The 13165-nt window shown below is 33.9% G+C and overlaps 1 protein-coding gene across 10 annotated transcripts in view; it reads left to right on the top strand.

The window, feature by feature from the left end:
• Nucleotides 1-13165, top strand: part of FAM172A (family with sequence similarity 172 member A) — a 416550-nt gene that overhangs the window by 17074 nt on the left and 386311 nt on the right. Inside the window, exons 2-3 of one of the 10 annotated variants that reach the window (XM_034656490.1) lie at nucleotides 9613-9797; nucleotides 10760-11158. The exons of 8 other annotated variants lie outside the window; for them this stretch is intronic. The gene's annotated coding sequence lies outside the window, so the exon portion shown is untranslated. The remainder of the gene's footprint in view (nucleotides 1-9612; nucleotides 9798-10759; nucleotides 11159-13165) is intronic. One more of the 10 variants, XM_034656491.1, reaches the window with a different exon arrangement.

The raw sequence follows: 13165 nt of genomic DNA, 5'->3' as shown, positions 1-13165 counted from the left end.
TGTAGATGTTACCTTCTTTGACACCAAGTATGATTTGAAAAGTAACTGCCTATGTGGTATTTATAGTTTGCTATACATCATTAAAATTAAAATGGAGAATTTAGATGTGGATAGGGTACATGTATTATTTGAATGATTTTGTTCAGTAATTATATAGTGAACTTTGGAAGACATTGATATGCCTAAAAGATCATAGATTCCTGAAATGAACCAGAGGGTTTCACATTCTAACTTGTAGTTATTTGCTATTAGTTCTCCATTCCTGCAACTACCTTTTCTGTATTGCTTTTGAATATTAGGTAGAGATACTTAGGGCGCGGAAGGAACACCATCCTCAATTCTTTACTGCTTTTAGTCTATGATTTTTGTACTCTCTTCCATTTACCTGACATTGTGAAACCTAGAATGGAAAATCAGAGTTGAAATGTCAGAATTTGTTACACTCAAATGTTTATATGTGGTTCACATGGTTTGAAATCTTGTGGTTCTTCCTTTTCCTATTTATGAGCCAGTTTGCCAACATCTGTCACATATCCTAGATACATAAAATAGCTAAGGTTGTTTACATGTTGACCTAATGGGAAAAGTTGCAGTGATATTTGAGAGGGATGTCTTTTTTCTCTTCTACTATTTTCCCTCTTCGTTAAGAAATTTCTCATTTGATCATTCTTATACTTTGAGCCATATAACTGTTAAAAGATAGTAAATATTTTACATTTCCCATGCAATCTGTTTACACATCCCAAAACTTTCCTGGTCTACTATGCATTTTAGAAGAAAATTAATCTTAGGAAAAGATAGAAAGTTCTGCCTGTGCCTCAACTCAAAAATGAAGTGATACTGTGTTTCCTTATGTCTATTATTTTTTAGACTGTATTGCTTCCTTCTGAATGAGACCCTGATTACAAATATTATGTAAACCCTATGTTTCTATATGGCTATTGTCCCTACTGTGTATTGCTTCTTTCTGAATAAGACCGTGACTATAAACATCATCTAAATCCTACCGTATCTTCTAATAGTATCAATGTTTATTATTTCAGTAATTAATCTAAATTAGCTACTAGGCCTCATTTGAAAGAGTATCATTTAGTATTACTTGGCTACTAAATTGTATAAATACATTTTCAAAAATGAACTAAGGACTCATTTTTGCATTAGTTATACTTACTTTCTCCATTTTGGGGGAGTTATCTGCTTTTATAGGCTTTGATTATTTTGCAAACAAGCCTTATTTAACAGTTATAAGCTCATTATATGTTAAGAAATGCCAAGATAAGAAAGGCAAAGTGCTTATCCTCTGAGAGGTGATATGAGTTGTATGTAGATGACTGTAATATAAAATACAAAGAGCTTAATTTCATGAGGTACTTATGAGAGTACAGTATTTGAGGAAAATATTTCAGGAACAGTAATTAGTGAATGAGAAATGTTTCAGAGTAGAAGAAATACTTAATGTCTTAAAATTTAAACTTTAGTTAATCAGTGAATTTTGTTATGAAAGATAATGGAAAAACCAATCTGAGCAAAATGAAGTAATACATTGTAGTGAAGATTACTCTAAAAATAAAATGTTTCTTCCTTAAAGAGAGTCTTAGACTATAAACGTTAAAATATATTTCTCTGAAAGCCCAGCCACCTTTTGTTTTCTCTAAGTGTTGGCCTAAGAGCGGTTACAGCCCAGTTTTTAAAGCAATAGTCTCTTAACGTTTGTTGTAGTTAATTTCACCGCTTCAACACATATTTACCTATAGAATTACAGATCTGTTGGTTATCTTATTTATTAAGATGTCTGACTACCTAAAACTTCTTTTGAATTTCTGGAAAACATTTGGGTAAGGTTGTTTTGTCTATGCTCTTACATTCTGTAATAACAAAACTTTGGTTTTTGTTTTTTTGTTGGTAAGTGAATACTTCAGGCATTTTTCCATATACGTTTCCAGATGTATTTTTCCATATATTTTCTATCCACTTTTAAAGTCATGTCAATATTAAGAAGATCTAAAAATTAAAACATAGAAATTAAGAGCCAGTTATTGACTCCATAAAATTAAATTTTTTTCCTTTTTACAGAAGTCCTAAAATAGTGGGTTTCTCCTGTACCTTTAAAATATAAACGAAATTGGGGCGCCTGGGTAGCGCAGTGATTAGGCGTCTGCCTTCGGCTCAGGGCGTGATCCCGGCGTTCTGGGATCGAGCCCGACATCGGGCTCCTCCACTGAGAGCCTGCTTCTTCCTCTCCCACTCCCCCTGCTTGTGTTCCCTCTCTCGCTGGCTGTCTCTCTCTGTCAAATAAATAAATAAAATCTTTAAAAAAAATAAATAAAATATAAACGAAATTACAGTATTTTGAAATATATCTTTGATATAGTATGGTATATAATTTTAACTGATACCTTTGTTAAATGTTTCTTTTGCACAAGTGTCTGAGTATTATTTCCGTATCTGTTGTTGCCATTTTTTAAAATCCATTTTCTTAGTTTAGGTGCACCCTATTCACTTGAATACCTTGTCCAATGAATTTCTATGCCCCTCCAATGAATTTATTTCAGAGTTCAATCTGCCCTTCATTTCTTGCTTTTTCTTCTGACTGGTTCTTACTCAGAACTGGCAGTTTTGTTGACTCATTGGTGAAATCGCAGTAGGATTCTTGAGTTTAAGAAGTCAACTCCAAAATATTGATTGTATAAGGAATCATTTTAAATGGGAAGGGATGTTGTTATATTTAGAATTGTTCAGGACTTTATATGAGCCTGGTGTCTGTTATAGAGTATATAACTACTATTAAAATAGAAAGTGGGATTGTGAAAGAGCTAGCTAGCTTCTATCCCCTTCCAGTTCTGTGATTTATGTTTTGAATCTTTATTTAAAGTTACCTTAAATAATATTTTAGTGATAATTCTAGTGATCTGTAAATGGCCAGCCCTGGAAGTTTGAAGTGTGAGTGTGTGTAAGTATGTTTGTGTTTGTCTGTATGTAAAACCAGGTTTACATCAACAAATAGTAAAATAATGTGAATATTTTCATTAGAACCTAAACCAAACCCTTAAACTACATGAGGAGCAATGCCACAGGTCATACTTCAGGTAGGGACTAAGTAATACCTGAGGTATTAGAACAAAATTTGTGGACAGTATTTCAAATGAAAAAAATATAAGCTTATTTAAAATCAAATATAGGTCTTTAAATATATAGTTTGACCAAGCATTGGTGCTAATTCTTTGTTAGTCTAGGAAACTTTACAATTTTCTTACTGCTGATTTGTGCACCAATAAAAGATGGTGGAGTCAGCATCTGTTTTTCAGTGAAAGGAAGTTTAACTCTCATGCAGAAAAAGCAGTGTTTTCAGCATTTGTCATTTAAACAAATAGAAATGAATTTAACAAAATGTTATGTTCAGACAAAGCACCAGATAAAATATTTTATGCTGTTTTATTCTTATTCTAACATCAAGTCCTCCCTCCGGTGGCTGCATTTTCCTTTTTCACCTTATTTTGGAAAACAAAGAAAGTTATTACTGTTTTTTTCTCGGAATTAAAGCCCATTTTTGTGTCATGTTGAAAAATTGGCAGATGATACTCTGTGGGAAATAGTCTTTTGTGACTAGAGCCCATCCATTAGTAGTCAAGGGGACAGATTATTCTTAATTGAATTTTTAGTCTTCATCTTTCATTTTCCAGTTGCTTATAGTAACTGTCCTTACTCCAGCATTAAAAAATTTTAATCACTTGTATATGCTCAAAGGCAGATTTTACTAGTTATACTTATTAGAGGCAATATACCAAACAACGAAAACATAAATGAGAGTTGACATTTTCAGAAATAGATAGTTATATTTTTAAATTTTATTATAAAGTGTTGGATGTTATTTTTAATAGAAGTTTTAAAAAATATTTACAGTTTATCTTTTTAAATAGCTGACACCAAAGCTTTTGAGGAAATCAATTTTTATTCAGAATATTAGTTCCATTTCAAAACAAGCAGCAAATCAATTGGATTTTAGTGGTAGCTTATTTGATTGATATATAACTGCTCTGAAGTTTACTCAATACCTGTTTATTCTTTTGCCTTATGACTAGCTTCTACTAGGATTTATTCACCAGAGGAACACCCAAATTTCTGGCTAAATAGATGAGAGCGGACTCTCAGCATTATAATTAGAGGAAAATGCACCAAAGAACAAGTTATAAAAGGCAGCACTACTAAAATTAGTTATAATATTCTTTTTCTTTTAATGCTTTTATCATTTATCCAAAAATATATTGCTGATAAATAAAAAAAAATTATATGCAAATAGGGCTTATGTGTGATTTGTGTATTTTATGTACTGATTCACAAGTGGCCACCCTATACGTAATGCTTATGCAAATTATAAACCATATGATAAAATGAGTAGCTGTAAATTCACTTAATCCAAGAATCAAAGCACTGTCAATAACTAAAATTGACCTATGTGTCTCTCCCTATCTCATGTCCCTCCCACCTTTCCAGAGATAATCACTATTCTGAATTTTGTGTTTTTCTCTTTATTTTTTTAATAGTTTTATTTCCTAAACTGTGATACCTATAAATTTAGTTTACTGTTTTTGAGCTGTGTTTAAATGGTATTATATTGTATGTAGTTTCCTGAGACTTAGTTGTTAACTCAATATTATTTGGAAAATTATCCATATTTTTGAGTGTGGCTGTGGTTTATTCACTTTCACTACTGTATAGTATTCATCTCTATTAATATATTACAGTAAATTTGTTCTCCTATAATTGGAGAACAGCCCTTTCCAGTTTTGGTTGCCAGACTCTGAGGTGGTCCCCCGTGATTTTTTCTTCTTGATATCCATACCTTTGTGTAGACCCTTCCTGTATTGAACAGGGTTGCCCTCTGTGGCAGTTGAGTGTCAAGGAAGTGATGATGAGACTTTGGCAGCTTTCCCCGTGCTCTCCTGGCTCTCTCTCAGAAACCATGTCATGGTGATCCTCAAGCAGACCTGTGAAGAAGCCCATGTGGAAGGTAATGAGGCTTCTATCAACAACTGGTATTAATGATTTCTGTGTGAGTGAGTCACCTCTAGTTATAGCCACGCCTTCAGATGATTGCAGATCGGGCCAATATATCTTGACTGCAACTTCGTGAGCCTGATTCAGAACCTTCCAGCTGGGCTGCTCTCAAATTTGTGATCTACAGAAACCATGAGAGATTATGATAAGTGTTTATTATTTTTGGCAACTACGTTTGAGGTAATTTATTATGTAGTTACAGATAATGAATGAATCAGCTTTTTTGCTGACATGAATATTTTGTGAACATTGACACACCTGTCTGCTGATATGCATGTACAAGACCAAGTAGTGAACCAAGATATGAGATTGTTGGGTTAAGATATTTAATTTGGAAATCTTATGCCAATTTTTCTAAAGTTTTTACACTAATTTATATTTTGTTGTTTTTTTAATGATGGTTGGAATTTTTTTAAGTTTGTATGTTTGTTTGTTTGTTTGTGTATGTAATCTCTACACCCCGTGTAAAGCTTGAACTTAAAACCCCAAGATGAAGATTCATGTGCTCTTCTGACTGAGCCAGCCAGGTGCCCCTACTAATTTATATTTTGATTGTGAATAAGAATCTCCCTCAGACTCCATTCTTTTTAACTTTTGGTATTGCCAGACTTCTTAATTTTTTCTACTCTAACGAGTGTAAAATAATATCTCATCACATTTTTATTCCTTGCCCCAACATCAAAATAGTAGTCTCCTATATTTTTCCCTAAAAGTTTGAGCATTCAAAATTGATCTCTATGTATGGAGTGAGGTAGGTATCTTTTTTCTTTCTCTTTTTTTCTCTTCTTTCTATATAGTTAACCAATTGTCCCAACTACTGAAAAGTCCTTCCTTTCCCCACTGATATGTTAGTATCATCTGTGTCACATGAATCTGTTATGTGGATCTGTTTTATAGTTCTGTTCTATTGGTCGATTTGTTTATTCCAAAACTAATGACTTACTGTGTTAGTTATGGTAATACCTAGTAAGGCAACCCTTCTATAATATTCTTCTTTAGGCATGTGTTAGCTATTCTTGGCTATTCTGCTATAGAACTTTCTGATTTAGTTTTTCAAGTTCTGTTGGGTTTGAATGGAATTATATTGAATCCATTTATGTTAGAGGAAAACTGATATCTTTCCAGTATTGGGTTTTTCTGTTCATGAATATGATATATCTCTTCATGTACTTCAGTCTTCATTAATGTCTTTCAATATTCATTAATGTCTTTCAATAACATTTTATCATTTTGTGCATGTAGGTTTAACACATCTTTTATTAGATTTATCCTTAATATGTAGGTTTTTAATTTATAAATGATGTCTTTTTTAAAAAATAACTGCTTTGTAGATGATTGCTTTTTTTATAACTTATTTTTGGTGGTATTTATAAATACACTTTATTTTTTATATTAATCACTTTAGCCATCTTGCTGAATGAATTCTCTTTTTATTCCTAATAATAGACTTAAATATTCTTGTTTTTTGATTCTAGAAAATCTTGTTTCTTGGCTCTTCTTATTTTGTTTTGTTTTTATTTTATATAGTCATATTATCTGCAAATAAAAACTTTCCCTTTTCATTCCTGCTACATTTTCATTTACTTTTCCATATTTTAATATAGCAGTAGAACCTCCAGAAAACTTTGATTAGGAGTGGAAATAGTAAAGTGGTAATGATGGACATTCTTTTCTGGTACCTGATTTTAAAGAGAATGTTTTTAATATATGACCATGAAAAGCAATTTTACTGTATTTTTGTTTTGTTGAACCTCTTTATTATGTTAAGGGTGTTCCTTTTTTCTTACTTTGCTATGAGTTCTCTTCCAAAAATGAGTATTGAATTTTGTCACATACTTGTTCTGCAGATATTGAAATTATTATTTCTTCCTTTATGATAATTTAGTGAGTAGCATTTGTAGATATTCTGAGTTTTGTAACGTACGTTCGAAGTTTAGTTATTCTCAACGTGAGGGTCACTCAGGGGACATAGCTGTAATGTTGGAAGTGAAGTCTAGTTGTAAAATTCTTGACTCTCATGAAGGGATTCTACCACTTTGTGCTTATGTAGACAATAGTAATGAGAGCCATCTGGCGTACTGTGTTTTAGCATAGGTCTAATAACATAAATGGCTTAACATTCCACAAAGTGCCCTTGTGCTGACGACTTCAGTGCCACAGAGTTAATTTCCTGAAATTAATAGTGTGACTAAGTAACGATTGTCCTTGTTGGGGAAAAAATATTTTATAGAAGCCAAGAGGGTTCAAAGCCCTTTACTTTTGGAACAAGAGAATTTTGTTGCCTCAAATCCTTTGTTAATTTAGGCAAGGCATGAATTGTGTGTATTGTTTTCTGAATGAAGTAACTAACCACTGTAACTAATAGGGTAGTTTAAAATAATGACTTGAGATTTCAAATTCCTAGCTCTTTTTTATAAAATCAGATTTTCTAGTATCGTAGCAATATAGAGCCCCCCCAAATCCTTCTGAACTCATTGCCTGTTGGTTTCACGATTGAGCATTGTTGAAATATGGTACAAACATGAAATTCTAGGAAGTACTATCACTTTTTAAAGAATTGGGAAATTCTAGAAGTGAAAAAAAAAATCCATTCCGAAGGCAACTAAATGACAGCATTCCTCGTTGTTAACACATTAGGTAAAATCAGGCTTCACAGAGATTTTCCCCTTAAATAAACAAGGAATGCACTGTCAGTTGACACTGGTATGAGTGGTACTTAAATGCCTTATTTGCAGTACAATTGTGGTCTCCACAAAGCTTGACTTTACCTTTAAACTTTATTGCTGGTGTTATTAGTATACTTTACTGGCATTAAGAGTAAATTGCTTGATTGTTTGCTTAAGTTTTTCTTTATTTTTGTTTGTATAGTAAATGGTATGTTTCTAACTTTGAAGTAAGTTAATAAAATATGTGGGATCAGTTCTGATAATGATTAATAATAATAAAAATAAAACAGCTACTATTAAATTTCATTCCTTGTTAGAAATTAGGTAAAATTGGGGTGTTATTAAGTGGTATATGGTCAAGGAATTAATTAAATCATAACCAGAGTAAATCAGTGAATCATTGGAAAGGGGTATGTGACAGGCCAGGGAGGCAAATTACCATTGACAGAGAACCCGCAATGCACAGAACGAGAAGCAGCTAGACTAGAGCACTGTAATTTGCAAAAACTTTATATATAATATTTACCTTTTATACCTAGGAAATACTGAGTTTGCCCCTAATGTCTAGGTAGAGCAGATTGCCAGCCTGGCTCTGGTGGGAGGGGTGGGAGGGATATTTGAAGAGAGAAGTTCTTTTTTTTTTTTCATAGAATAGAGTTCTTTTTTTTTTTTTTTTTAAAGATTTTTATTTATTTATTCGACAGAGATAGAGACAGCCAGCGAGAGAGGGAACACAAAGCAGGGGGAGTGGGAGAGGAAGAAGCAGGCTCATAGCGGAGGAGCCTGATGTGGGGCTCGATGCCATAACGCTGGGATCACGCCCTGAGCCCGAAGGCAGACGCTTAACCGCTGTGCCACCCAGGCGCCCCAAGAGAGAAGTTCTTTAAATGAGTCTGCCTAAAGTCCACTTAGCCCTCTTGTTTCTTAAAAGGAATAGAGAAAAGTGCATGAAAGGGGCAAGCCTCTTCCCTTTCTAGATTGTGCCTTGACATTTGGCGTTATAGCTGTGGAGAAGAGATGGAGAGAGAGAACCATTTAATACACAGTAAGGTACACTATTCCAGTGTATCTCTTTTGGACATTGGAGCATCACCTCAAAAAGAAACTCCTACCCGTTAGCAGTCATTCTTTACTCCCCACCTCCAATACCCAAAATACATTAATCTGCTTTCTCTTTCTGTGGATTTGCCTATTCTTGTCATTTCATATAAATGGACTTATATGTGGTCTTTTGTAACTGGTTTCTTTCTCTAAGCATAGTGTTTTCAAGGTTATTCACCTTGTAGCATGTATCAGTACTTCATTTTTTATTAATAAATAATGTTTTGCTGTATGGATATACCATAATTTGTTTATCTCATCATCATTTAATAGACATTTACTTTCTGGGAATTATGAATAATGGTTTTAGGAACATTTGTGTATAAGTTTGTTCTGGACATGTGTTTTCATTTCTCTTGGATATATGCCTAAAATGGAATTGCTAGGTCATGTGGTAAATCTGTTTAACATTTTAAGGAACTGCCAGACCTTTCTAAAATGTGTGTATACCCCTGTACATCCCAGCTAACAATGTATGAATATTTCAGTTTCTCTACATTCTCACCAGTACTTGTTATTGTCTCTCTTGTTGATTATAGCCATGCCTTAGGGTGTGAAGTGGTATCTTATTATAGTTTTGATTTTCATTTTCTAATGACTGATGATGTCAAGCATATCTTTTTTTTGTGCTTTTTAGTCATTTGTATATCTTTGGAGAAATGTGTATTCATATCCTTTGTTCATTTTTTAAATCAGGTTGTTTGTCTTTATTTTTGAGTTGCCAGAATTCTTTATATATTCTGGATACAGCTTCTCTCTTAACATAAGAAATTTTTTTTTTTGCTTTCAGAAAAACTATTTAGAAGAGTACATTGTCACAGCTTGAATTTTTCAGAAGCAGATGCTGAGATAAAATTTGGAGTGCAAGATGTTTATTAAAGATCAACACTTAGGAAAAGAAGGAGGATGACAGGATTGGTTGGAAAGAGAAGTTGAACTTAATGCAGGTCTGATAAAACCTCCACTAACCTGATGGTGAGCTCTGGAGCAAATATTGCCTGTCAGAGTTGTCCTGCATTAGTCTGAAATGGCGGGGTCTTCATATTCCCACTTGGCTCAGTCAGTGACTAAGCCAGTCAGCCTGGGAAAGGCATGACCTTGAGTGAGGCAACTCTCAGCATCTGAGGCAGACTCTGAAGTGGGGAACAGTTGGAGGCTCTTTGCTAACTGTACTCCCTGTCGCTGAGCAGCAAGTTTCCCCTGAAGGGGGCGTCTGGGGGTGGGGTTCACCTTAGTGTCTATCACATGCATATTATATTTTAAAATCTAAGTTGAACCTTGAGCTCACATAGTTTAGCAGAGATGCTGGTAAGCATATATATGAAAAACTTTGATGTAGGCTTTGCAAGTAAGTTATTACTGCTATTTCATAGTATTGGCTACTTTGAAATCTTATGACTATAGTTAGTTTCTATTAGTTTAGTTTGGCCTGAAGTTATGTATATTTATAATATTGTTTATGTTTTATTGTTTATGTTTACCATAGAATTCAAAGTCTCTGAAGTAGCTTATGTGACATTTATACTTGACCCATACACAAGAGGCTATTTGTTTGAGATAGTCTGTTTTTCCAAAGTTTTGAGCTTTCGTTTTTGAGAATTATTTTGTTCTCAGCCATAGCTCTGCTCTCTCTGCTCCATATTATGAAAACTTCTTAAAGACTGCTTAAATTGCTTTTTTTCTTTTGTGGGGCATTAAGATCAAGAATTGTCTTAGTCCTTGTTAAATTTCTTAGTTTGAATTTTAGCATTGTTTTGTAGATATTCTATGGATTTCATTCTAGCCTTGAGTTGAGTTTGTCTTTTTGCTAGGCACAAAACAATGTGAAACCTACCCAGATGACTTCCAGTTTTGGAACCTGTTAAAAAGGCACAGTAGTGCATTATTAGTTTCTTCTAAAACCTTTGTATTCCTCAACTTTTGACTCTTTCTTTTAGATGTTTGATTTTGCCAAAGTATTGTGAAGAATGACGAGAAGTAATTTTTATCAATCCTAATTCTGAACAGCAAACCAAATAGACTTGAGACAATTTTGCCTGACATCTTTCATCTCTATGTAATTAACTACGTCCAACTTGCTCAGACTCCAAATTGTAATACTTCCTGATAATGTAAATTAGTACACGGAAGTGAAAACTTTCTATAGGATAACTGGAAATTGAAACTGGAATAGTTTAAGAAGTTTGACTCCACCATGCAGATAGAGGAGGTCCTAAGTAAGAGCTTCTAAGTAGAAGTCAGAAGACCGGAGTTAGAATCCCCTTATCATCCGGGATGCCTGGGCCAAGATATTTAGCTCTTCAAAGCTCAGGATGTCTCATCTCTGTAAAATGCAGGTATGTCAACTCCTCCTACCCCTGCCAGTGGTGGTGATGACCTAATAAACTAATGAGTATGAGGGGACTTGGTAACTTTGTGGCCAGCATACGCTGTTTGGGAGATAGAGCAGTATTCTTTGGACACACTTTTGTCTAATTGAAGGCAGAACTTACATACTTGAACATTTTCCAGACACATTTTAATGAGATTAGAAAAAAAATGAACAAATTATATTTTAAAAATTAATATAAATTTCATTATGGTTATCTTCAGTATGGTCTTGGAAACCCAAGTCAACTCAACAGGTATTTATAATGGGGCTTCATTATTTCTTCTTAGGATTCATCCAAATGGCACACATTAGAAATTTCTCCTTCCTATAAGTTGGACTGATTTGGGTATCCTTGTGTTTGAGTACAAATTTATTGGAAACCAATTATCTTTGAAACTATGTGGATTACTAATATTTATAGAGAAATTTATAGTTTTCAACATATTTTTGTATACATTATTTGATGTACTCTTCATAATCGCCCTGTAAAAGGAAGTGCTCTTACCTTTTCTCTGTCATTTCCATAACCTAGGTTAGGGAAGTTAAGAGTTTCTCAAGGCCACCCAGCTTCTAGGTAGTGGAATTGAGATTAAAAAGTTGACTTTCTCACTACAATCCTCCTGTATCATATTGCCTGGTAAACTAAGAAATGATTTTAGAAAGGATTAGATTGGAATCAGGTACTCCTACTCTGAGCTAAGCCTTGAGCCAAGCGTAGATGACATTCTCTATAGAAGCTGCCATTTTCTGTGCATCAAGAGCCCATATTACTCTGAGCTTTCTCTTCCATGTCTCCTCCAGCCTGATGCCCTCGTTCTTCAGCCTTTTCCCTAGCACACCCACACACATGTGCACACATAGACACTCCAAAACACATTTTTTATGTGCTGCAACTCAGAACTATAAGCTATTCGGGATTATTATGTAGTAACCTTTGCTGATGAGCAACTTCTGAGTGATAGGGTATTTTCATTGTAATTTGGGTAGATCTTTTGGTTTCTTGAAAATCTCTGTACCAATTCACTTACTACTGTACTTTCTTCCACAAGTAGGCTATTATGAGCTGGATTTCCAGAGCCTCACTTGGTAAGGATAGATTCTTGAGACCAAACCAGCTCCAAAGGTCATAGGGAATTAACCCAGTTTTACTTGTCTTGTGATATATTTTATACTTTCATCATTGCAGTCAGAATGTGAGGTGGAGAGGCCTTCTATTGCAAAATCGTCCATATCTAGTTCCTACTAATGCCTACCTAAAAACGAACAGATGTAGAAAACTTAAGCCACTTAAGTTGTGTATCTTCCTATACATATTATAAGCGCTCATGCCATATTTTGAGCAAACAGGGCAACTAAAAAATATTCTGTTTCATGTTTTAAAATGCTGACTGGATGAAGATTACAGATGACAAGTTATTTATAGCTTTATTTATACATAGTGGATTCTCTGTTGGAATCATAGGAAGAAAGAAGATATGATAATTGCTTTGTGTAGTTCACAGAATAAAATTGCAAACTGAGATGTTTTGAATCTAGTTTATACTATAACATTTCTAGGAAACCATATTTAAACAGCACTGGTTATCATGAAGTATACAACATGTCAACTGTGTCCCAATTCACATCAGTAAAAACCTTCTACCACTTTATTCCCTATAACCTAACCTCCATCAGATAATACTAAATAAACTATGCTGAGTGCACATATTAATATATATCAAATGTATCAAACGGTTTGCTGGCTGTATTTTCAGTAGTGTTTATCTGTGGTCATGCAGGTTATAACTTTGAATTTTTATTAGGAAAACTAAATTGAGAATTTATAATGTTCCTGATTTAGCTTCACCAGCTGTGCCACAGCCATGGAAAATAACTCGAGAGGGTAAAAATCTAACAGTGAATAGGAAAGCAACAGACAAATTGCTTTTGCTTCATGCTTACCTGCTTTGCGTCTGCTGCTAGAAGGTTTAGG

Source organism: Ailuropoda melanoleuca, chromosome 3 (assembly GCF_002007445.2).
Source record: "Ailuropoda melanoleuca isolate Jingjing chromosome 3, ASM200744v2, whole genome shotgun sequence".
NCBI classification, from domain to species: domain Eukaryota; kingdom Metazoa; phylum Chordata; class Mammalia; order Carnivora; family Ursidae; genus Ailuropoda; species Ailuropoda melanoleuca.
Note: the sequence above shows the minus strand (reverse complement) of the source record. Positions and strands in the feature narration are given on the sequence as shown.